The sequence below is a fragment of the Pristiophorus japonicus genome, chromosome 14 (assembly GCF_044704955.1).
Source record: "Pristiophorus japonicus isolate sPriJap1 chromosome 14, sPriJap1.hap1, whole genome shotgun sequence".
In the NCBI taxonomy this organism is placed as follows: Eukaryota; Metazoa; Chordata; class Chondrichthyes; family Pristiophoridae; genus Pristiophorus; species Pristiophorus japonicus.
The window spans coordinates 169,182,636-169,209,720 of NC_091990.1; the positions used below are offsets into that span (position 1 = coordinate 169,182,636).

General features: G+C 43.2%; 1 protein-coding gene across 5 annotated transcripts in view; it reads left to right on the plus strand.

Moving 5' to 3' along the window:
• dagla (diacylglycerol lipase, alpha) overlaps positions 1 to 27,085 on the plus strand; it is a 519,984-nt gene that overhangs the window by 106,980 nt on the left and 385,919 nt on the right. For 2 of the 5 annotated variants that reach the window (XM_070899845.1, XM_070899847.1), the window contains exon 1: positions 6,166 to 6,327. The exons of the other annotated variants lie outside the window; for them this stretch is intronic. The gene's annotated coding sequence lies outside the window, so the exon portion shown is untranslated. Of the gene's footprint in view, positions 1 to 6,165; positions 6,328 to 27,085 lie in introns of those variants that run through there. 5 annotated transcript variants of the gene reach the window in all.

The window sequence follows — 27,085 nt, forward strand, 5'->3', positions numbered from 1 at the left end:
CACAGACTTGAAATATAAATAAATTAAGTGACTTGGGATACAGGTGCAGTTCTATTCCAGAGAAATATCGCAGTAACAATGGAACTGTACATAAATCAGCAAAAGCTTAAAATACAAGAACTTTTGATAGGATAGGCCATTGGCCAACTTGCCGAATATCGGTGTTTACTTTGGTCAGTGTTTTGGGAGCATGTACTAGTCCCCTCTCCCCTCCATGGCACTCCTCAACTGTCCCACTCCTTCTGTAGTTCACGGTCTAAAGAGGGTGCAGAGGAGATCTGCCAGAATGGTTCCAGGGGTGGTTAGGTTGGATAAACTGGGGTTGTTCTCCTTGGAGCAAAGGAGGTTGGGGGAAGATTTGATAGAGGTGTACAAAATATGACCGGTTTAGATAAGATAGACAAAGAAAAGCTGTTCCTATTAGCTGATGGTACAAGGATTAGGGGACACTGATTTAAGGTTTTGGGCAAGAGATACGGGGGGATGTGAGGAAGAACTTTTTTACACAGCTTTAAACTTGCAGGATTACGGGGATAGAGTGGGGGGAATGGGACTGACTGGATTGCTCTACAGAGAGCAGCTGGATTCAGTTGGCTGAATGGCCTCCTTCTGTGCCGTCATGACTTGCAGCACAATTAGTATTGAGAGAGAGTCCCAGGTCCAGTCCACTTTCAGATGGACTTGGGTATCTGTGGGATGGGAGGGGAAGTGGTACATAGTAATTAATAGACAATGAAAAGAAAGAATGACTTGCATTTTTATAGCGCCTTTCACTAGCACCGGACGTCTCAAAGCGTTTTACAGATAATGAAAGTATTTTTTGAAGTGTAGTCGCTGTTGTAATGTAGGAAATGTGACAGCTAATTTGTGCACAGTATCTCCCACAAACAGCAATGTGATAATGATCAGATAAACTGTTTTTGTTATGTTGATTGAGGGGTAAATATTGGCCAGGCCACTGGGGATAACTCCCCTGCTTTTCAAAATACAGTGCCATGGGATTGTTCATGTCTACCTGAGAGAGAGCAGAGATTTAACATCTCATCCGAAAGGTGGCACCTCCGACAGTGCAGCGCTCCCTCGGCACTGCACTGGAGTGTCAGCCTAGATTTTTGTGCTCAAGTCTCTGGAGTGAGACTTGAACCCACAACCTCCTGACTCAAAGGCAGGAGTGATACTTACTGAGCCACAGCTGACAATGGTTGATGAGGAAGGCAAGAGGACGAGGCCAGGGCAGAAGCTGGGAACAGCACTTTGGGATGTGGGAGGAATGAGATTGCTTGTATTAACCGATGGTGAGTGTGCCAGCATTAACTGGTGGAGTGGTGAAACAAGTGTCAACATGAACTTGAGGGAGAAGAGTACTAATCCGAACTTAAATTCAAGCGGGTGAGAGATGAGTGGCAGTATGAACTGGGAGTGTTGAAAAAGAGCGTGTCTCTGGAAAGATAGAGACTCGAATGTGGTTGATTTTCTCTGAACTCGGTCTGGAGTGGCTTGAGTGCTTCCAAGAACTGGGATAGTAGTGTGACTTCTAACATTTGAGGAAGTGATGAACTGGTAGGTCTGTTGAATATCCATTCTGCCACTTTGTTTTTCTATAAGATTAAAAAATATATTAATTGTGAAGTGTAAAAGTGCTTAGCATTAACTAGAATGCATTCATTTTTAATGTAAAAGCTTGCAGCATTTTCCAGGGTTTACAGAATATATCTCCATGATCTAATCTTCAACAATAACTAGTAATTATATTGCGCCTTTTAAAGTAGTGAAACGTCCCAAGGTGCATCACAGGAGTATTATGAGACAATAAATTTGACACCGAGCCACATAATGAGAAATTCGGGCAGGTGACTAAAAGCTTGGTCAAAGAGGTAGGTTTTAAGGAGCGTCTTGAAGGAGGATAGAGAGGTGGCGAGGTTTAGGAAGGGAATTCCAGAGCTTCTTAGGTCCTAGGCAACAGAAGGCATGACCACCAATGGTTGAGCGATTATAATCAGGGATGCTCAAGAGGGCAGAATTAGTGGAGCACAGACATCTCTGGGTGGGGTGTTGTGGGGCTGGAGGAGCTAACAGAGATAGAAGAGGGATGAGGCGTGGAGCCAAGGTAGGTCAGCGAGCACAGGGGTGATAAGTGAACGGGACTTGGTGCGAGTTAGGATATGGGCAGCAGAGATTTGGAGGAGCTCAAGTTTATGTAGGGTGGAAGATGGGAGGCTGGCTAGGAGAGCATTGGAATAGTCAAATCTAGGGTTAACAAAGGCATGGATGAGTGTTTCAACAGCAGATGAATTGAGGCAGGGGCGTAGACGTATGATACGGAGGTGGAAGTAGGTGGTTTTGGTGAAGGAGTGGATATGTGGTCAGATGCTCATCCCGAGGACAAGCATGTCAAGGTTGCAAAGGGTTTGGTTCAGCCTCAGATAGTGGCCAGGGAGAAGAATGCAGTTTTTGGAGGGAACTGAAGATAATGAGTTTGGTCTTCCCAATATTGGAGTAAATTTCTGCTCATTCAGTACTGGATGTCTGGGGAGCAACGAGACAAATTAGAGACTGGAGTGGTTGAGAGAGATGATAGTGAGGTAGAGCTGGGTGTCATCAGCATGGATGTGCAATCTGATGTGTTTATGGATGATGTCACTGAGGGGTAGCATGTAGATGAGAAATAGGAGGGGTCCTCCGAGCGGGAGTTGGAAGAGAAGCCATTGTAGGTGATAACAATGGAACCAGGCGAGGATAGTCCTACTCAGCTGGACGATGGTGGAGAGGCATTGGTGGATGATGTGTGGTCAACCGTGTCAAAGGCTGCAGACTGGTCAAGAAGGATGAGGAAGGATAGTTTACTATGATCGCAGTCACGTAGTATGTCACTTTTGACCTTGATACGGGCTGTTTCAGTGCTGTGGTAGTGGTGGAAACATGATTGAAGGGGTTCAAACATGGAGTTGCAGGAAAGATGGGCATGGATTTAGAAGACAACAATGCATTCAAAGACTTGAGAGGAAAGGGAGATTGGGGACGAGGCAGCATTTTCAAGGACAGAAGGGTCAAGGGTGGTTTTCTTTTTGAGGGGAGTGATAACAACAGATTTGAACGAGAGGAGGGCAGTACCTGCGGAGAGGGAACTGTTAAGTGTCACCTGACATGGGGCTCAGGAAGGGAAGTTGGATGACTAGCAGTTTCATGGAAATAGGATCTTGAGGAGAGATAGGAGAGAAACAAGAGAATGATGCGAGTTCAGGGCTAGGGCATGGGGGAACATTAGAAGTTTGGATTGGTGGACCAGGGTAAGGGAGGGAGGGGGCAGAGGCAGCTGAATGGATGGTCTCGACCTTAACGACCAAGAAGTCCATGAGCTCCTCACACTTGTTGGAGGTGAGGGTGGGTTAAGAAGACTGTCGTGAAGAGAAGCTGGAGGGTATCTTTATATTCCAGGATGACCCTGGAATAATGAGCAGTTTTGGCAGATGAGAGCAGACCCCGATGGTGCTTTATGTGGTCCAGCCAGATCTGGTGGTGGTTAGTTAAAACAATTGTCAGATATAAACGTTCAAGTCTGCATCCCTTGGACTTAAGGAAGTTGAGGGCTGTACTGGGGTAACAACCAGCATGAGAGAGTAATGGGGACAAGGGCATCATAGGTGGAGATGAGGCTGCTGTAGAAATGTTGTGAATGGAGAGCCAAAGGCTAGATAGTTGGGAATTTGAAAGTGTTAGGGGTGGACACAGAAGGAAATAGTGCAGGAAGGGGGATGTGAGTGGAGAGAGATACTAGGAAGTGATCAGAGATGGCCTTGCCTGTCTTTGGCATGACAATAATTCTCAATTCTGTTAATATAAATTTTTCATTGGCTGAATTATGCCTCCGCAGCTCTCGAAGAATTTGCAGCTCATGTTGCGCAGGTCTTTTTCCACTAATGCTGTCCATATAATAGTATGTTAAGGTGAGGACCACATTCATAAACCTTCTCATAGTTACTGATATTTAAACCAGAGAGTTTCCACTTCTAATCACCATTCCTTGACAATTAGTGCATTTGTGTTGGTTGTATGAGGACAGGATTGGGTGTAATTATGATTAAGCAACTGTGGACTAACTTCATTCACTACAGCTTATACATGGATGAGGTAATGGGATTATTAGTTCATGTGGCATGAATCAATGCCTTAAGGACATGGAATGGGAGAAATTTGGAGTGAGGAATTAAGTAATATTGGCTCTCAGAACTGCCAAAGCAGAGACAACACTTTTATAAAAAAAAAACTGTGGTGTATGTGTTTATAAGTCGTATCTTCTGAATGAAATAAAATGTTCAAAAATAAATGCAGTGTTGTTAAGAATATGTCCGTCAAGTGTGTATGACTGATGTTGAAAATTAACAAAATGTGCTTGGAAAATTAACTGTTAATCTCTGGGCAAATATTGAAGACCGGTTTGAAGCTATGGAAGCAGAGGAACATGTGTGTGCAAAGTGCAGCAGTTGTCGAATGGCCTTATCACCGTTCAGAGAGAGAGAAATGTTAAAAAACCACAATAGAATGGAATGTGAGCCAGCAAAGGGAGGGAAGAGAGAGACTACAAATCGCCTCCTGCTCCATTGACCAGGAAACTACCACCCTATGATGGTTGAGTAGAAATCATTGTCCTGAACAACCAAACTTCTTCAAACACAAAAGCAAAATAGAGCGGATGCTGGAAGTCTGAAAATAAAGAACTTTCATCAGAAGTTAGATGTAACAGGTTTTAAGCAAGTACAGAGGCAGGGAGAGGGGTGGAAAGAAAAAGGGAAGGTCTGTGATGGAATGGCAGGCAGGAGAGATTAAATGACAAAAGCTTCTTGTCTGCTGTCTCATTCAATGGATAGGAAACAGGTGGCAATCTGGTGCCGCGCTGCAGCGTCCAAAGCACCCAACTACGATTCTCAGAAATTAACTTTGGTGAACCGAACCTGGAAAATATAATCACACCTCCCACTGAGGAAACACAACTCCCCTCCTCCCAATTGGAATCAAAATTCAGGATTGGTACCACAACCTCACATATTGTCAACCTATCCCCATTGAGCAGACATTTTAGGCATAGGAAACAGACCCCTGCAGTCTTTCCCCACCAACCTTTTGAACAAGATTTTCAGGATTGAAACAAAAAACCCACTAATAACCGCACCCCCCCACCCCACCCCTTCGAATCCACCGACAAAAATCAGATTTGGATCTCGCTGTCCAATGCAACTGATCGATTTCCCCCCCCCCCCCGTAACATTGAATTGCCCCCTCGTGGAGGATAAAAAGCATGAACATATCCCAAACCCACATTGGATTCACCCGCTCACTTGGCCTCCTCTCCCTGCTCTCCCATAGGTGCAGATATATGGAATTAACCCCTTAAAAAGACACTTTTTTTTAACCTTGCTTCTAAGTCATCATATTCATAGTTCCTTCTTGTGTTAAGAAAAGTGAAGTGTTGATGAAACCAGTGAAAGTCTGTGAAGCTGAGGAGACAGGAAACCATGGCAATAGGTAGGAAGGGGATTTAATTCATGGCTGCCGTTCCATTAATTTATTGGTTTGTTGGCATGCCCCTTATTGATTTGTTAATGTCCTCTGCTGCATTAAATGATTTGTCTCTGTGCCTGTTCTATGAATTTATTAATTGCTGTTAAAACCTTTGATAATTCTGTCGAATTTTCTATTACGTTTTCAAGTATGAGCTATTTTTTAAATCAAAATGTAATCTTGTTCAAAAAATGGAATTTATAATTTTTTATTCCGAGGATTCTCTTTCACTACAACTAGTATACTGTACGCAGGTAATGTTAGACCTTCTATTCCGAGTGTGATTGATTGATGGCTTCATTGACCAGTATCCTGACTATTGCATATCTCTGCAACAAAAATGTAATCTGTCTGACTCCAGCATGCGTTTAAAACATGAAATTGAATTGCCCCAAGGGAATAATGCGTATGCTGCTGCTATGTTTTCACCCTCAGAATGACGTCAGAACTCATGAATGCCAGCAGGTCCGATGAGTTATGAGCCTTTCCCATCAGTGGAAGAATCTTAGTAATGCAGTATTACTACTGCAATTTCCTGTTCCATAAAGGGAGAAGGACACTGGACATGAATTCAGTAGTGCAGATGTGCGACTGTTGCCTGCATATAGCTTTACAGCTACAGCACTAATGCTATCAACTTGTGTTGAACCTCAGTGGTATACTTGCAAATTCTGTCTGCAGCATATTCAAGGAAATCATTGATCCTCGTTAGTTGTATATGTCTGAAGATTCGAAATGGACAGAGGCAGACGATACTGATGTTTTTACAATGTAAGTTACAATATTTTTTTTAAACCAAGAAACCACTTTGCTACGGAAGTAACTTAAATCGTAAGCAGGTTAATCATTTCTGGAAATTCTAAATTAAATTGTTTCATAATGTATGTGCAGTGTTCACTAGATTGATTCCTGGGATGAGATGGCTGTTTGTTGAGAGATTGAGTAGAATGGACCTATACTCTCTGGAGTTTAGTAGAATGAGAGGTGATCTCATTGAAAGTTTCTGAAAAGGCTTGACAGGGTAGATGTTGGGAGGCTGCTTCCCCTGGCTGGAACGTATAGAACTAGGGGTCATAGTCTCAGGATAAGGAGTCGACCATTTAGGACTGAGGGGAGGAAATATTTCTTCACTCGCAGGGTTATGAATCTTTGGAATTCTCTGTCAGAGGACTGCAAATGCTCAGTCGATGAATATATTCAAGACGGAGATCGATAGATTTTTGGGCACGAAGGGAATCCAGCGGTATGGGAATAGGATGGGAAAGTGGAGTTTATATAGCAGTTCAGCCATGATCTTATTGAATAAAGGAGCAGGCTCAAGAGGTCTTATGGCTTCCTCCTCCTATTTCTTATGTTATGTAATCTAGGAACAGCGTTTTGTTGGAGAGCAAGCTGGGTGTGACGCATGGGCAGGAACAGAAGAGTGAAGAAGCCAGGAGTAGCATTTTTGGGTGCAAGAACAATAATACCAGCATGAACTTGGGGTTGAAAGTGGGTGGAAGAAGAGTATCAGCTTGAATAGCAGCATCTGAACTCTATTCTGTTCTTGCCTAACCTCCACACCTGTAAACACTTTGCAGAAAGGGTCAGTAGATGAACAGGAATGCTGATTAATTTTCCCTTCCAGCTCAGACATGTCGAAACCATGAATCCAACCTGGGAAATGCTATATTGTAGTAACTAGCTTTGCTATTTATCCAATAGGCGATCAGGGAAACTGTAACATTACGCAAATTCAAAATCAAACCTGGCTTAGCAAAAATATTCCTGTTTTTATTTCTTTATTTTAATACTTTGCGACAAGTCGCCACAGCTTACAGCAGGGATTCTCAACCATTTTTCTTCCAAGACCCCCCTCCCATGTCATGAAAATTCTGCAGACCCCGTAACAATTTTTGCTGTATAAAAATTAGTTATTAGCTCTATTACACCTTACATAAAGAAGAATTTATTAAATCTTAAATTTGCATAAGCCAAATACCGTGGATGCTGGAAATCTGAAATTAAAGCAGAAATTGTGGAAACATTCAGCAGGTCAGGCACCTTTCGTCAGACCTGAAACGTTAACTCTCTTTCTCTCTCCACAGATGCTGCCTGACATGCTGAGTATTTCCAGTATATTCTGTTTTTATCCTAAATTTACATTATCTGCCCATTTGCTGCTCAAGGTCAGCACCTCCCAATCAACCGTTTGCTTAACAGGAAATAAAGCAGGAGGAACAAGCGCTGTGTTCATTACAGGCTCGTTTTGTGCACAGTCTGCTCCAGAACCGGAACTTCCCTCTTAGTTCGATACCAAGCCCCAAAATAGTGGTGAAAGCCAGTAACTTGAATTAACAGCAGTAATGGCATAGGCGGATGGCACACGAGAAAAATGTAGAATTAACTAGGGACCTGAGCGACTTTACCCACCCGACTTCGTCATAAATCCTTTAGTGACAAAGACAGTCCCCCTCTTTCCTCTTCTCCAACCCTTTCATAAATAGCTGGTGGTATCTCAAAGGACACGAACGCCCAGACTAGGTATATCCGTCCATCAGAGAAGCACATGGCCATGAATATAAAGCTCCGAGTCTGAGGTATGAGAAAAATTGCGATAATGTCTTCAGCTATTTTATTAACTGAGACTGAAGACATTGAAGCAGAGAGTCATGGGTGATTATTACGACCTTGCCGCAGGCCCAGAGTCTTGAAACCTTCCCCCCCCCCCCCCGCGCCATCCCATCCAAGGCTCTGTGGTGCGTGCGCACTCTCCATTGATGCTGCTCTTTTGAAACATGAGCGGCTTCCAAACGACACAAGGCAGCTCCACGAGGGGAAAGACAAGGGTTGAAAGGAAGGCTCGTGTTATCTTGGCTCACCATCATCATCATCATCATCGGCAGTCCCTCGGAATTGAGGAAGACTTGCTTCCACTCTTAAAATGAGTCCTTAGCTGCAAAACGAGAACCACAGTCCCTGTCACAGGTGGGACAGATAGTCGTTGAGGGAAAGGGTGGGGCGGTGGCTGACACATCGCCAGACTAACTCACGGATTTTCCCACCCCTAACTCCGGTTTTAATCCCCTGGATGAGAAGTTATAACTTCCACTATTTTATTTAATAGTTAAAAACGGGGAGTGGTTTATGAACATGGAAGCAATCAGGGCTGAATCAAAAAAACACTTTAGCGAGATAAATACTACTGTAAAAGCCAGTGATACGCAAAGGGACTTGTCGAACCATACAAATTATGTCGAACAGGAAATTGACCTCACATTCACAGTCTTTGTGTGGCCTAGACTATTTCACTAATTTCAATATACAGGGGAGACGCCTGATGTTTATTCCATATAAATATAACAACATAAGAAATAGGAGCAGGAGTAGGCCATTTGGCCCCTCGAGCCTGCTCCGCCATTCAATATGATCATGGCTGACCTGATCAGGGACTCAGCTCTACTTCCCTGCCCACTCCCCATAACTCCCTTATCATTCAAAAATCTGCCTATCTCCGCCTTAAATATATAATGGATGACCCAGCCTCCACAGCTCCCTGGGGCAGAGAATTACAAAGATTCACGACCCTCAGAGGAGAAATTCCTCCTGATTTACATTTTAAATGGGTGACCCCTTATTCTGAAACTATGCCCCCTAGTTCTAGATTCCCCCACGAGGGGAAACATCCTCTCTGCATCAACCCTGTCAAGCTGCCTCAGAATCTTGTACGTTTCAATAAGATCACCTCATTCTTCGAAACTGCTTTTTTATTTTTCCTACCAAACTGGATAACCTTACATTTTCCCACATTATACTCCATCTGCCAAATGTTTTCCTACTCACTTTAGCCTATCTATATCCCTTTGCAGATTCTTTGCGTTCTCCTCACAACTTGCTTTCCCACCTATCTTTGCATCATCAGCAAATTTGGCTACATTGCACTCGGTCCCTTCATCCAAGTCATTAATATAAATTGTAAATAGTTGAGGCCCCAGCACCGATCCCTGTGGCACACCACTGATTAGTTTACCAACCTGAAAAATTACCCATTTATCCCGACTCTCTGTTTTCTGTTAGTTAGCCAATACTTTATCCGTGCTAATATATTACCCCCAACCCTAATATATTACCCCCAACCCCGTGAGCTCTTATCTTGTGCAGTAACCTTTTATATGACACTTTATCGAATGCCTTCTGGAAATCCAAATACATGACATCTATTGGTTCCTCTTTATCCACCCTGCTCGGTACATCTTCAAAGTACTTCAGCAAATTTGTCAAACATGATTTCCCTTTTATAAAACCATGCTGATTCTTATGATTTTCTAAATGTCCTGCTATTACTTCCTTAATAATGGACTCCAGCATTTTCCCAATGACAGATGTTAGGCTAACTGGTCTATAGTTTCCTTCTTTCTGGCTCCCTCCTTTCTTGAATAGGGGCGTTACATTTATGGTTTTCCAATCCACTGGGACCTCTCCAAAATCCAGGGAATTTTGGTAGATTGCAACCAATGTATCCACTATCTCTGCAGCCACTTCTTTTAAGAGCGTAGGATGCAGGCCATCGGGTCCAGGGGACTTGTCCACCTTTAGTCTCCCTGTATACAGATGGGACAAGCCAACTGGTGGCCCCTGAAATCAGACCTTAACCTCAGCTACTAGTTTGTGACAATGTGTGCTGGTAATGTAGGACAGGTGTGCCAGAGCTTCTGGGAATGGGGGTAGGTTGTGAGTTGGTAGTTGGGATGGGATTCCCCTATTGGTAAACGCTAGTGGGGTGGTCTGCACCCCTGGTGTTTACCTGTCGTCCTCTTCCACCACATCAGCAGGCCATGGCAGCCTCTAGGTCTCGTATACATCTTTTATTCTCTGATTTCTCTCATCATGCCTTCTTTTGTTTTACACTATTATCACTTCTGTCATTTAAGCATCTCTTCTGCACCAAATCATTTTACAGATCATTCATTTTCTTTTCTGTGGCCATTTATTTTCCTGGCCCCTCTTTTGCTCTGTTTTCCTTGATAAACTCATCTGTAGCATCTTCCAGTTCTGACGAAGGGTCATAGACCTGAAATGTTAACCGAATTGCTTTCTTTACTTCAGATTATTACTTGATCTACTGAGTGTTTACAGCATTTTTTGTTTTTATTTAAAATTTTCATCGTCTAAAGTTTTCTTTTGCAAAACTGCAGAGTACTTGTGTAACCTTGCATTCTACGTTATAATCCTTGACACTGCGTTTTCCTTAATACTTGCCTACAGTTGCATGATCTTTCTAATGCCTCAGCAGAACTACCTTCATTCTCTTTCTTTTTATAGTTATTATAATTGTCAAGCTATTCAGCTATGTTGTAAGGTTGTTAATGCACATGACTTTTAATTGTTCTGTGGCTAGTTATTCTTTCATGCTGACATGAAGGAATTTAATAGAAACATCATTCTGTTAAATGATAGGAAATTGGTGTTAAAGGAAAAATGTTCTGAAATATCAGTGGTCAAAATAGGGATACAATTTCTGACCAGATCAGTGGAGTAATTTCTCCCTTATTTTATAAACTTCTCAGAACTTTTTCAGAACTGCAATGTTTCAGTTTCACGCTGGGTAGTCAGTCTAGTTATGGCCTTTGATATTAGCAGTCTCAATTTTTTAAAATCATGATTAAACACCAAGTGTTTTATGCTGCTCTAATTGTCTCAGCTTTTATTATGTAGACAATGAAGGAATGACGATTTATATCTAGGGTGCTATGTAGCTTGAAGGGGAATATGGAGGTGTTGATGTTCCGATGTACCTGCTGCCTTTATCTTTCTAGGTGGTGGATGTCACTGGTTAGATGCTTTGACAACTTGCTACAGTGCTTCCTGTAGATAATACACCTTGCAGCCATGATGCACAGGTGGTGGAGAGAGTGGATGTTTAAGCTAGTGGATAAGAACATAAGAAATAGGAACAGGAGTAGGCCATACGGCCCCACGAGCCTGCTCAGCCATTCAATAAGATCATGGCTGATCTGATCATGGACTTAGCTCCACTTCCCCACCCGCTCCCCATAACCCCTTATCCCCTTATCGCTCAAGAAACTGAATAAATTTAAGACAGAAATAGACAATGTCCCAGCTTCCATAACTCTCCGAGACAGCAAATTCCACAGATTTACAACCCTCAGAAGAAATTCCTCCTCATCTCTGTTTTAAATGGGCGGCCCCTTATTCTAAGATTATGCCCTATAGTTCTAGTCTCCCCTATCAATGGAAACATCCTCTCTGCATCGGCCTTATCAAGCCCCCTCATAATCTTATGTTTCGATAAGATCACCTCTCATTCTTCTGAACTTCAATGAGTAGAGGTCCAACCTACTCAACTTTTCCTCATAAGTCAACCCCCTCATCCCCGGAATCAACCTAGTGAACCTTCTCTGAACTGCCTCCAAAGCAAGTATATCCTTTCGTAAATATGGAAACCAAAACTGCATGCAGTATTCCAGGTGTGATCTCACCAATACCTTGTATAGCTGTAACAAGACTTCCATGCTTTTATACGCCATAATAAAGGCCAAGATTCCATTGGCCTTCCTGATCACGTGCATACTATCCTTTTGTGTTTCATGCACGAGTACCCCCAGGTCCTGCTGTACTGCGGCACTTTGCAATCTTTCTCCATTTAAATAATAACTTGCTCTTTGATTTTTTTTCTGCCAAAGTGCATAACCTCGCACTTTCCAACATTATACTCCATCTGCCAAATTTTTGCCCACTCACTTAGCCTGTCTATGTCCTTTTGCAGATTTTTTGTGTCCTCCTCACACCTTTCTTTTCCTCCCATCTTTGTATCGTCAGCAAACTTGGCTACATTACACTCCCTTCTTCCAAGTCGTTAATATAGATTGTAAATAGTTGGGATCCCAGCACTGATCCCTGCGGTACCCCACTAGTTACTGGTTGCCAATCAGAGAATGAACCATTTATCCAGACTCTCTGTTCTGTTAGTTAGCTAATCCCTCTATCTATGCTAATATATTACCTCCAACCCCGTGAACTTTTATCTTGTGCAGTAACCTTTTATGTGGCACCTTGTCAGATGCCTTCTGGAAGTCCAAATACACCACATCCACTGGTTCCCCTTTATCCACCCTGTTCGTTGCATCCTCAAAGAACTCCAGCAAATTTGTCAAATATGACTTCCCTTTCATAAATCCATGCTGACTCTGCCTGACCGAATTTTGCTTTTCCAAATGTCCTGCTACTGCTTCTTTAATAATGGACTCCAACATCTTTCAAACCACAGATGTTACGCTAACTGGTCTGTAGTTTCCTGCTTTTTGTCTGTCTCCTTTTTTAAATACGGGCGTTACATTTGCAGTTTTCCAATCTGCTGGGACCTCCCCAGAATCCAGAGAATTTTGGTAAATTACAACCAATGCATCCACTATCCCTGCTACTTCTGTTAAGACCCTAGGATGCAAGCCATCAGGTCCAGGAGATTTATCTGCCTTTAGTCCCATTATCTTACTGAGTACCACCTCCTTAGTGATTGTGATTGTGTTAAGTTCCTCCCCCCACTGAAACAAAATATTTGCTCTGAGTTTCTGCCATCTCCATGTTCCCCATTACTAGCTCCCCGGCCTCGTCCTCTAAGGGACCAAAATTTACTTTCGCCACCCTTTTCCTTTTTATATACCTATAGAAACTCTTGCTATCTGTTTTTATATTTTGTGCTAGTTTACTTTCATAGTCTATCTTCCCTTTCTTAATCATTTTTTAGTTGTTTTTTGCTGGCTTTTGAAAGCTTCCCAGTCTTCTGTCCTCCCAGTGGTTTTGGCCACTTTGTATACCCTTGTTTTTAATTGGATATCATCCTTTATGTCTTTAGTTAGCCACCCTTTCCTCCTCACTGGAATATATTTTTCTTGAGAGTTGTGAAATATCTCCTTAAATGTACACCACTGTTCATTAACTGTGCTACACTTTAATCTATTTTCCCAGTCCACTTTACCCAACTCTGCCATCATACCTTCATAGTCTCCTTAAGCTTAGTATGCTGGTTAGAGATCCAACTTTCTCACCCTTCATCTGAATTTGAAATTCAATCATGCTATGATCACTAATTCTGAGCGGATCCTTTACTAGGAGATTGTTTATTAATCCTGTCTCATTACAGGATTAATAAGGCAGACACTAATAATGTCCCGAAAATACTAGGCAACGAGGGTCTAGCGGGAAAGAGGAACTGAGGGAAATACTTATTAGCCAGGAAATGGTGTTGGGGAAACTGATGGGACTGAAGGCCGACAAATCCCTAGGGCCTGATAGTCTGCATCCCAGAGTACTTAAGGAAGTGGCCCTAGAAATAGTAGATGCATTGATGATTTTCCAAAATTCCATGGACTCTGGATCAGTACCTATGGATTGGAGGATAGCTAATGTATGTAACCCCACTTTTTAAAAAAGGAGGGAGAGAGAAAACGGGGAATTATGGACCAGTTAGCCTGACATCGTTGGTGGGGAAAATGCTGGAATCAATTATTAAAGATGTAATGGCGCATTTGGAAAGCAGTGACAGGATCGGCCCAAGTCAGCATGGATTTATGAAAGGGAAATCATGCTCGACAAATCTAGAGTTTTTTGAGGATGTAACTGGTAGAGTGGATAAGGGAGAACCAGTGAATGTGGTGTATTTGGGCTTTCAAAAGGCTTTTGACATGGTCCCGCACAAGAAATTAGTGTGCAAAATTAAGGCACATGGTATTGGGGGTAATGTATTGACTGGTTGGCAGACAGGAAGCAAAGAGTGGGAATAAACGGGTCCTTTTCAGAATGGCAGGCACTGACTAGTGGGGTGCCACAAGGTTCAGTGCTGGGACCCCAACTATTTACAATATAAATTAATGATTTAGACGAAGGAATTGAATACAATATCTCCAAGTTTGCAGATGACACTAAACTGGGTGGCAGTGTGAGCTGTGAGGAGGATACTAGGAGGCTGCAGGGTGACTTGGACAGGTTAGGTGAATGGGCAGATGCAGTATAATGTGGATAAATGTGAGGTTATCCACTTTGGTGACAAACAGGAAGGCAGATTATTATCTGAATGGTGACCGATTAGTAAAAGAGGAGGTGCATCGAGACCTGGGTGTCATGGTACATCAGTCATGAAGGTATGCATGCAGGTACAGCAGGCAGTAAAGAAAGCAAATGGCATGCTGGCCTTCATAGCGAGAGGATTGGAGTATAGGAGCAGGGAGGTCTTACTGCAGTTGTACAGGGCCTTGGTGAGGCCACACCTTGAGTATCATATGCAATTTTGGTCTCCTAATCTAATCTGAGGAAGGACATGCTTGCTATTGAGGGAGTGCAGCGAAGGTTCACCAGACTAATTCCCGGGATGGCAGGACTGACATATGAAGAAAGACTGGATCGGCTATGCTTATACTCACTGGAATTAAGAAGAATGAGAGGGGATCTCATAGAAACATATAGCATTCTGACAGGATTGGACAGATTAGATGCAGGAAGAATGTTCCCGACATTGGGGAAGTCCAGAACCAGGGGTCACAGTCTAAGGATAAGGGGTAAGCCATATAGGACTGAGATGAGGAGAAATCTTTTCACCCAGAGTGGTGAACCTGTGGAATTCTCTACCACAGAAAGTTGTTGAGTCCAGTTCGTTGGATATATTCAAGAGGAAGTTAGATGTGGCCCTTACAGCTAAGGGGATCAGGGGGTATGGAGAGAAGGCAGGAATGGGGTACTGAAGTTGCATGATCGGCCATGATCATATTGAATGGTCTCGAGGGGCCGAATGGCCTGTTCCTGCACCTATTTTCTATGTTTCTACACAGGACCAGATCTAAGATAGCCTGCCCCCTGGTGCCAAAAAAGTGGTCGGCTTTGTCCCAGACAGTGTCAAGCTTCTTGAGTGCTGTTGCAGCTGCATCCATCCAGGCACGTGAAGAGTATTCCATCACATTCCTGCTTTGTACCTTATTTTTTGGAGACACTTTGAGTCAGGAGACGAGCCACTTGATGTCGAAGACCCAGCCTCTGAACTGCTCTAGCACCCTTTATGTATGTATGCATTTATGTGGTTGTTGAAGTTGAGTTTCTAGTCTATAGTGACCCTCCCCCCGACCAGGCTGTAGATGGGGGTCTGGCAATGGTAATGCCATTGAACAAAAACTTGCCTTTTTATAGCATATTTAAAGTAATACAAAATGTCAAGGGGAGGTGGTTAAGCTCTCTCTTGTAAGAGATGGTCATTGCCTGGAAATTGTGTGGTGTGGATATTACTTGCCATTTATCAGCCCAAGCCTGGATGTTTCCTAGGCCTTGCTGCATGTAAGTATGCATTGCTTGTCAGCTGTATTTCAGTTCATAGCATTCTCGCCTGAGTCAGAAGGTTGTGGGTTTGAATCATACTCCAGAGACTTGAGCACAAAATCTAGGCTGACACTTGAGTGCAATACTGAGGGAATGCTGTTGGAGGTGCCATATTTTGATTGAGCTGTTAAATCGATGTCCTCTCTACCCCCTCAGGTGGACATAAGAGACCCCATGGTACTATTTTGAACAGTAGTGGAGTTCTTCCTGGTGGTCTGGCAATATTTATTCCTCAACCAATAGGAATAAAACAGATTATTTGGTCATTATCACATTACTGTTTGTAGGATCATGCTTTGTGTAAATTGGCTGTCACGTTCCTAAATTACAACAGTGACCGCACTTCAAAAGTATTTCATTGGCTGTGAAATGCTTTGGGATGTCCTGAGGTCGTAAGAGGTGGGGGACACTAATAATATTCCAACAGAGGATCGTCAAGGGGCTATCGGGGGGGGAAGAACTTAACACAATCACAATCTCTAAGGAGGTGGTACTCAGTAAGATAATGGGACTAAACGTGGATAAATCCCCTGGACCTGATGGCTTGCATCCTTGGGTCTTAAGCAAAGTAGCGGCAGGGATAGTGGATGCATTGGTTGTAATTTACCAAAATTCCCTGGATTCTGGGGAGATCCCAGCAGATTGGAAAACTGCACATATTTAAAAAAAGGATGCAGACAAAAAGCAGGAAACTATAGACCAGTTAGCCTAACATCTGTGGTTTGAAAGATGTTGGAATCCATTGTTAAAGAAGCAGTAGCAGGATATTTGGCAAAGCAAAATTCGGTCTGGTAGAGTCAGCATGGATTTATGAAAGGGAAGTCATGTTTGACAAATTTGCTAGAATTCTTTGAGGATGTAATGAACAGGGTGCATAAAGGGGAACCAGTGAATGTGGTGTATTTGGACTTCCAGAAGGCATTTGACAAGGTGCCACATAAAAGGTTACTGCACAAGATAAAAGTTCACGGGGTTGGGGGTAATATATTAGTTTGGAGTAATATATTAGTTTGGATAGACGATTGGCTAACGAACAGAAAACAAGAGTAGGGATAAATGGTTCAGTCTCTGGTTGGCGATCAGTAACCAGTGGGGTGCGGCAGGGATCAGTGCTGGGTCCCCAACTATTTACAATCTGTATTAACGACTTGGAGGAAGGAATCGAGTATAACGTAGCCAAGTTTGCTGACAATACAAAGATGGGAGGAAAAGCAATGTGTGAGCAGAACACAAAAAATCTGCAAAAGGACGTAGACAGGCTAAGTGAGTAGGCAAAAATTTGGCAGATGGAGTATAATGTTGGAAAGTGTGAGGTCATGCACTTTGGCAGAAAAAAATCAAAGAGCAAGTTATTAGTTAAATGGAGAAAGATTACAAAGTGCTGCAGTACAGTGGGACCTGATCAGGAAGGCCAATGGAATCTTGGTCTTTATTGCAAAGGGGATGGAGTATAAAAGCAGGGAAGTTGTACAGCGAGAGCCTGGTGAGGCCACATCTGGAATACTGCGTGCAGTTTTGGTTTCCATATTTACGAAAGGATATACTTTGGAGACAGTTCAGAGAAGTTTCACTAGGTTGATTCCAGAGATGAGGGGGTTGACTTATGAGGAAAGGTTGAGTAGGTTGGGCCTCTACTCATTGGAATTCAGAAGAATGAGAGGTAATCTTAGCAAAACGTATAAGATTATGAGGGGGCTTGACAAGGTGGTTGCAGAGAGTATGTTTCCACTGATAGGGGAGAGGGGAGACTAGAACTAGAGGGCATAATCTTAAAATAAGCGGCTACCCATTTAAATTTCTTCACTGAGGGTTGTGGATCTGTAGAATTCGCTGCCTCAGGGAGCTGTGAAAGCTGGGACTTTGAATAAATTTAAAACAGAAATAGACAGTTTCTTAAACAATAAGGGGTTATGAAGAGCGGGCAGGGAAGTGGAGCTGAGTCCATGATCATATCAGCCATGATCATATTAAATAGCGGAGCAGGCTTGAGGGGCCATATGGCCTACTCCTGCTCCTATTTCTTATGTTCTTATGTTTCCCTTCATTTTCTGAGGAAATGCAAATTGAGCTGAACACTGCAATCATCAGCGAACAGTCCCACTTCTGACCTTTTAATGGAGAAAAGGTCATGGATGAAGCAGCTGAAGATAGTAGGACCTAAGATGATGCCCTGCTGCACCAATGCCTTGAGGCATATATAATAGAATGAAGAGAGTCGAATGAATACAATTAAAGTTTTTGGTCTAATTTGCTTTATTTTAGTATTGGCCAAAACGATGTCGAGCAGCAATGGAAAACAGTTAAAAAGGTGTTCAACAGAGTGCAGGAATAATATATTCCGCTAAAAGGAAAGAACAAACTAAACACAAATGAAAACTCCATGGATGAATAAAGCCATAAGGGAACAATTGAGGAATAAGAAAGGGGCATACATTACGTGCATAGAGAGCAGAGGAGTGCATGATAAGGGAGAATACGAAGAGACTAGAAGAGAAGGAAGGCAAAGAGGAACTATGAAATTAACTTATCAAGGAACATAAAACAAAATAGTAAAATATTTTGCAGGCACATCAATAAATAAAGGAAGGTTGGGGTGGGAGTAAGGCCATTAAGGGATAGACAGAATACTACATGTAATGATAGAGAGATGGCAGAAATATTAAATAATTATTTTGCTTCAGTATTTACCAAAGAGATTGAACAGGTAGCCATGATATTGGATGATGAGATTAGTAATGAGATAAGTACATTTAGACTAAAAAGAGGGAATATATTAAATAAACTAATCAAACTCAGAGGATGAATTGGATCCATGCATTTTAAAAGAATTTAGGGAAGAGTTGGCAGAGGCCTTACTACACATATTTAATAATTCGTTAGAAAAAGGTGTAGTGCCAGAAGACTGCTGGATAACTAACGTAATACCTATATTTAAGAAGGGAATTGAACATGTCAGCTTAACATTGGTGGTAGGAAAAATAATGGAATCCCTACTAAAGGAGAAAATAGAAGAACATCTAGAAATCAAAAATATAGTAACAAATAGTCAGCATGGATTTCAAAAGGGAATGTCTTGCTTGACCAACCTCATTGAATTTTTTGAAGAGGTAACAGAGAGTAGATAATGGTAATGCAGTGGATGTAATTTATCTAGATTTTCAAAAGGCTTTCGATAATAGACTGATGAACAAGGTCAGAGAATGCAGTCAGCGGACAAGTAGCAGAATGGATAGCTAGCTGGCTTCAAGATAGAAAGCAGAGAGTAGGGGTAAAGGGTGACTATTCACAGTGGCAGAAGGTGGTTGGTGGTGTTCCACAAGGATCAGTGCTGGGACTGCTGTTGTTCACCATTTATATTAGCGATTTATACTTTGGAATCAAAAACACAATTTCTAAATTTGCGAATGGCACCAAATTGAGGACGATAGTCAATACTGAGAAGGACTGCAACAAATTACAGGAGGACATGAATAAACTTGCAGAATGGGCATATAATTAGCAAATTAAGTTCCGCACAGATAAATGTGAGCTGTTATGTTTTGGTAGGAAGAATAGGGAGGTCACTTGTTACTTGGAGTGTGCGAGTCTGGGTGAGGTTGAGGAACAAAGGGATCTCTAAGTACAAATGCACAAATTGCTAAAACTTGCGACACAGGTTAGCAAGGCCATTTTAAAAAAAGAAAACCAAGCACACGGGTTTATTTCTAGAGATATAGGTTTGAAAAGTAGGGAAGTTATGCTAAACCTGTATCGAACCTTGGTTAGACCACATTTCGAGTACTGCGTACAGTTTTGGTAGGCATAATCTAAAAAGGATATAGAGGCACTGGAAAGGGGGCAGAGAAAATTTACAAGGATGATACCAGAAATGCGAGGGTATACATATCAGGAAAGGATGAACAGGCTGGGGTCTCTTTTCTCTTGAAAAAAGAAGGCCCGAGGGGTGACTTAATAGAGGAGGTCTTTAAAATTCGGAAAGGTTTTGATAGAGTGGATACAGAGAGAATGTTTCCACTTATGGGGAAGAGCTACCTAGAGACAAACAATATAAGATTGCCACCAAGAAATCCAATAGGCAATTCAGAAGAAACTTCTTTACCACAGGGAGTGGTTGAAGTGAATAGTATAGATGCATTTAAGGGGAGGTAGACAAGCATATGAGGGAGAACGGAATAGAGGGTTATGTTGATAAATTTCAATGAGAAAAGATAGGCGGCTTGAGTGGAGCATAAACGCCGGCATGGACTGGTTGGGCCAAATGGCCTGTTTCTGTGCCATATATCCTATATAATGTAATCTTATGTAACCCATTAAAGCATCAGATAACAGGATCTTCAACTTCTTCTTGACAAAGGGCCAAATGCAGTTATGAATATACAACAATAACGTGCAGAGAGCCTTTAATATAAAATGTCCTGAGACACTTTAGAGGCATGAGGGAATAAACAAAACAAGAAATTAGGAATAGGTGACCAAAATCTTGGTCCAAGAGGTGAGTATTAACAGGGTCCTAATGAAGAAGATGGAGATGGAGAGGTAGAGGGGATTAGGGTGGGAATTACAGAACTTGGGGTCTTGGTGAATGAAGGCCCGACTGTCAGTTTTGAGGTGATGGGAGAGGGAAATGCACAGGAGGCTGGAGTTAGAGGAATAATGAGTTCATGGAAGAAGCAGTTGTAGAGTTGGAGGAGCCTACAGAGATGGGAAGGGTGAAGTCATGGATAAACTTAAACACGATGGTTAGGATTTTAATTGTAGGTGTTTGGTGACTGGGTGTCATTTCAGGTCAGTGAGGATGGATGTCAGGCAAGTGGGAGTTGGTATGGGATAGGACATGGGCAGTAGAGTTTTGGATTAGCTGGTTTATGGACGGTGGAGATGGGAGTTTGGAGGTGACAGAGGCATGAATAAATGTTTCAGTGGCAGATAGGCCAAGGTAGAGAAGAAAGGGCATGATGTGGAGGTGGAAATGGGGCATTTTTGTGATGGAGAGGATATGGAGTTCGAAGCATAGCTTAGGGTTGACCAAGACGCTGGTGTTATGAACGTTCTGTTTCAGTCTCGGATGTGACCAGGAAAGGAGATGGAGTTTGTGGTGGGAGCCAAAGACACTGAATCTCTTTTTAAGACCCAAAATTGCAGGTAATACTAAGCCCAGGCTTTGTTTGGATACCTTTAAGATGTTTGTTAAATCTATCGACCGATAAATCTGCCCTATTTTAATAAGTCCATCAGTATTTTCTACACAAAGGAGGCATTTATATTAAATAAAAATTAATAGCCATGGGCCAAACTCAAAAATTGAAAAGAGGAGCTTTGTGGCACAGGTCTCTGTCTCTGCTGCTTTGGTCATTGTGAGGTTGGTGACCTCTTCTTTGGTGTGGGTTTTCACAATTGTCTTGAACCCTGTTGTAGGATTTTGATAGGATCACTTAATAAACTGATAACTTTAAATGCTGTAGCTTTTCATGTCCTCTGGACCTGAGGCTCAATGGGGTCAGGAGTTTCTTTTTAAAGTCAACACTAGAGTATAAGATGGTGTAATCCATTTATTGTCACTTTATTATTTATGTTTCTTTAATTCCGCATTATTTTTTCCTTCCGCATTCTTTGTCTATCTGTCAAGTCAGCAGGAATATCAGGGTTGTGGGTTCCCAAATTATGGGCTACTGAGTATCCATCAGGTCTACCATTTGCTGCTTGGATCAACTCTCAGTTTCTTATAAAACATTATCTTTTACTTGTTTTCATTCTGATGTCTATTTTGTTGTTATCTGCTGTTACTTTGTATGCAAATAGTATTTTTTGTGCTCATTCGGGTATGGATTGACAGTTATTACAACCATTTTTCTTTGTGGTATTGCATGTTGAGGATTTCACAACGATATTCTCTCAACTCCAGCCGTGAACATGTTTTTCTACACGTGGCATATTTTATAATTTATTGCAGAATGGGTTAGCGTGTGAATGTTTCTGTGAAGAACGCATGGTTGTGGATAAAATCATTTTGGCATCCATTGACTGTTGCTAGTTTAACAGTAACGAGATTCCACTGGAGTAGTTCATAGTATGCTAATTTTAAATACTGCAGATTTGTAGGCCAATCTTTTTGAAATTGACTGGTATTACATAAAAGCTGTCCTCGACATCAAGCCATGAAGCACAAGCTGTTAGTGGGAGTATTGAGCTGCATTGAAATGCAATTATAGAACCTGTGACTCAGCCAAAGCAAGATTTCAGAATGCTGTTCCTTTTGGATTATTTCATCCAAGATGTAGAAGATTTGTATATTTTATTTTTATCCTGACACGAGGCGCAGTGTAGCAGAGTAGGTGTGTCAAGGTTTCATTTAGATTGAAACTGCAACTTTTGCAATCAAGCTGCTTTATCCTGTTGAAATATCATAGGCGAGTACAGCTATATCTACATTGTTTGAGTACATTTCTTTCTAGTGCTATAATATCCATTTTATTCTATTCCACATTCTTTTCTGTTTGAAGTCCTGGTTAGATAAGGCTGCAGTTCAGTATGTTTCTGTGATACCGTTTTCTTGAATCGCCAAGGGTGAAACAGCTAGTATCAAACCTAATGCCAGCTGCTCAGTCTTGGCTCCCACATAGTGCCTTGTTTTAGAGTTTCATGACATTAGTTTTTCCGCTTTTTTTACATCCCCTTTTTGGAAATGTTGGGGTAGGGTTCCATCGGTGCCAGCAATCATCCAGTACCTCGTTCAAACAGTTACGGTTCATATGTGAGTCTGACCATACTATTCACTTGTGGAGGGCAACTTAGTTGAGCTAAATAAAAACAGAAAATGCTGGAAATCTCAGTGGGTCAGGCAGCATCTGTGGAGAGAAAAACCGAGTTAATGTTTTTATTTCAGATTCCAGCATTCACAGTATTTTGCTTTTGTATTCGTTCAGCCAAATCCTGCTTTTGCTTGATTTGTACACACTTGCGCTTTCCAATTGGGGTCAATTGGATAGCAGTGACGAGCAGGGTTCCAGGGATGTTGAAACCGATTGTAGTGCTCCATCTGCTGACCTGGCTGAGATCAGCTAACTCAGCACTGACTTTACATCATACCACATGGTGCATTTGCTCATGAAACTACTTTATTTTATTTATAAATAACATTGGGTAATATAGGATTTGAGATGGATGTCAAAAATAGGTTTTATATTGGGCAGACATTTTAATTTTGTTTATTTTTCTTTTGGATTTCATTTGTTGATTAGTAATTTTTATTTGTTGATTAGTAATTTTTATTTGTTTAACCAAGTTCTGTGTATTTTGTTTTAATTCATTACAAAAAAAGGCACAATGAATATAAGGCAGATTTAAGCAAAATAAATATAAATTGGATATAAGTTCCACCTAGAAAAACATGAGCATGAACTTCGTCATCAGTCTTAGAATCATGGAATGATACAGCACAGAACGAAGCCTATCGTGCCTGCACTGGCTCTTTGGTAGAGCTATCTAATTAATGCCACTCCCCTGTTCTTCCCTTTGCCCTGTAATTTTATTCCCTTCAAGTTTTTATTCAGTTCTCTTCTGAATGTTATTATTGAATCTGCTTCTGCCATAGTTTCAGGCAGTGCATTCCAGATCACAACAGCTCGTTGTGTCAAAAAATGTCTTCATGTCGCCTCTGGTTCTTTTGCCATGCGATTATGCAGCCAGAGCTGGTTGAAATTGGTCTATTAAAGTTCTTAGCGAGATTGTTGAATTCGTTTTTCCTCAACATTTTGTTTTTTTTATTATCCTGTCGTACATTCTTTGATTCATACTCTCCCTCAATCACAATGACTTACAGATACTCTTGCTCAGTTGCATTCTCAAGGGAACCTGTATTTGTAACTGTAATGAGATTGAAGTTGGGCAATAAAACAGTCACAAATTTAGCACTCCACCTGACCAAAATACAGCTACTCCTTTTTTTTCAAATTATTTTTTTCTAAAATATTAATCTTCCAGTTGCTTTTGTGAAAATACAATGTTTAGGTACGATCTAGATTTGTTATGAACTGTATAAAGCCTGCATGTCTTCAGAGGACTGAAATGAGAAAATAGTTCCCTGGAAAAAAATTAGAAAAATTGTGACACTTTAGTGGATGATACTAATAATCTAACAGTCTGTGCCTCCACTCACTGGAACCATCCTTTTCTTTCACAAACCCTTATTGATATTCCTTGTAGAAGCATAGAATAGTACAGCACAGAAGGAGGCCATTCGGCCCATTGAGTCTGCGCCAGCTCTTTCGAAAAGCAATCCAGTTCGTCCCACTCGCCTCGTTCCCCATATCCCTCCAATATTGTCTCCTTCAAGTATTTATCCAATTCCCTTTTGAAGGCTACTATTGAATCTGTACCCACCATCAGGCAGTGCAGTCAAATCCTAACCATCTAACAGTGTGAACAAGTTTTCCCTTATGCTGCCTCTGTTTCTTTTGTGGCCTCTGGCTATCGACTGACCCTTCAGCCATTAGAAACAGTTTTTCTTTATTTACTGTATCTAAACCCTTCATGATCTTAAACACCTCAACCAAATCTTCTCTTCGCCTTCTCTGCTCTCAGGATAGCAACCCCAGCTTCCCCAGTCTATCCACGTAACCTTTGGTTTATTCGTTGTGGCTATCACTGGCAAGGCCAGCATTTAGTACCCATCTCTAATTGCCCTCGAGAAGGTGGTGATTAGCTGCCTTCTAACTGAGTGGTTTGCAAGGCCATTTCAGAGGGTAGTTAAGAGTTAATAATGCTGTGGGTCTGGAGTCACACGCAGGTCAGACCAGGTAAGGACAGCAGATTTTGTTCCCTAGAGGACATTAGTGAAATAGATGGGTTTTTACAACAGTCCAGTAGTTTCATGGTCACCATTACTGACACTAGTTTTGTATCCAGATTTATTTAATTAACTGAATTTAAATTCCCCAGCTGCCATGGTGGGATTTGAACTCTCATCTCTGGATTATTAGTCCAGTAATTTAATCACTGTCACCGTACCCATGGCAGGTGGTGAGACAATCAATACAAGGGGAAAAACCTACTTGACCTTGTTCTCACCAATCTACATGTTGCACATGCACTCCACTGTTATGGCTCTGTAGTACAGGTTGAGCGTCCAAAATCCGGAGTTCCGGAATACAGACTACGGACCGATTGGTAGCAGGGTTGCCCAGAATCCGTAAAATGTTCCGTTTCTGCCGCCAGCCGGGCCCAGGGAAAAGTCAAAAAATGAAATCCAACTACTGTACAGTTAATAAAATTGCAGGAATAAAAACGCCAATCCTACCTGTTCCTGGCCAGGTCTTTACAGTCACTGCACCGCTGCTCCTGGGTCCGCAGCAACTCTGAGCAGCACACCGACCCTTCGGCCAGAATCAGCCAAGCTCCCGTGCGCATGTTCCCGGCCAGAATCAACTCTGCGCAGCACACAAGTCCCTTCGGCCAGAATCAACTCTGCACAGCGCATAAGTCCCTTCGGCCAGAATCAACCAAACTCCTGTGTGCCGGTTCCCTCCGGCCAGAATCAACCAAGCTACCGCGTGCAAGTCCCCGGCCAGAATCAACTCTGCACAGCACACAAGCCCCTTCGGCCAGAATCAACCAAGCTCCCGCGCGCATGTCCCCTCCCGCGCACAAGTCCCCGGCCAAAATCAAACTCTGCACTGCACACTGCAGCTCCCCAAAGCAACAACCGCGCGATCAGATCGCCATGCCCCATGACTCCGAGCGGAGCTGACCCAACCAGATTGCGATTTAAAGTTTGCACACCTGTACATGTACCTGTAATAAAAAATGCTACCTGTACTGTACATGCACTTTTAAATTCAGCATTTAAAAAAAAAGTTAGCGGGATTAAACATGAAAGGGCTACCCCAGCTGACTCACCTATATCCCATGATCAGACTCCACCCAACCTGACTCCATTGCTGTGGTGTTTTTTCCGATTTAAAGATCTGCACAGGTAAAGATTGTGAATTGTGTTGTCATTGCAAACATGTCAAAAAGGCCAACAGATACAGGTAGCTGTACCCCATTAGGTTCAGATAAAGGAAAGAGGAAGCATAGTTCACTTTCAATTGCCAAGAAAGTTGAGTTACTCCAGAGATTAGATAGAGATGCTTCAGTGAGAAGATTGAGTAAGGAGTATGGGGCCCAAGTTTCCACACGCGCCTAGAACGGCGCAGTCCCGACCTGGATGCCCGTTTTTCGCGCCACAAAGTGCGCCTAAAAAAATCCTCGGTATTCTCCACCTACTGCAGGTCCTCTGGCCCTCGGCGCTGCCAGCACGAGCTGGGGGGGGCGGAGCCAGGTCCCTGCGCTGAAAACAGTGCCGGGACCTCTGCACCGCACATGTGCGCTACAGTGGGCATGCAAGTGCAGTAGCTCCAGGCGCCGAACTGTGTGGGAGGGCCCCGAAGCACGCAGCCCCTAGCCCTGGCTTAATGGCCTCACTGGGGCTGCGTGAATAAGGCTCCTCCCACGGCCAGCTCCAGCTCCCCACCCCCCCCCCCCCCCGCCCGCCCCCGCCTCCGGACCAGACCCGACACCCGCTCCCCGCCCCCCCTGCCTCCGGACCAGACCCGACATCCGCTCCCCCCCCCCCCGCCTCCGGTTCAGACCCGGCACCCGCTCCCCTCTCCCCCCCCATGCCTCCAGACCAGACCAGACCCGACCCCCGCTCCCCGCCCCCCCCCCTGCCTCCGGACCAGACCCGACACCCGCGCTCCTGTTCCCGCTCCCCGACTCCCCGACTGGACCCGACCCGACCCGACCCGACCCACGCTCGTGCCCCCCGACCCGACCCGACTCCCGCTCCCGGACTGGATCCGACCTGACCTCCCCCCCTCTCTCCCTCTCTCCCTCTCTCTCTCTCCTCCCTCTCTCTCCGTCCCCCCCCCTCTCTCTCTCTCCGCCTCCCCCTCTCTCTCTCCGCCTCCCCCTCTCTCTCTCCGCCCCTCTCTCTCCGTCCCTCCCTCCCTCCTCCCCTCCCTCCTCCCTCTCTCTTCCCCCCCCTCCCTCCTCCCTCTCTCTTCCCCCCCCCTCCCTCCTCCCTCTCTTTCCCCCCCCCTCCCTCCTCCCTCTCTTTCCCCCCCCTCCCTCCTCCCCCCCCCTCCCTCCTCCCTCTCTTTCCCCCCCCTCCCTCCTCCCTCTCTTTCCCCCC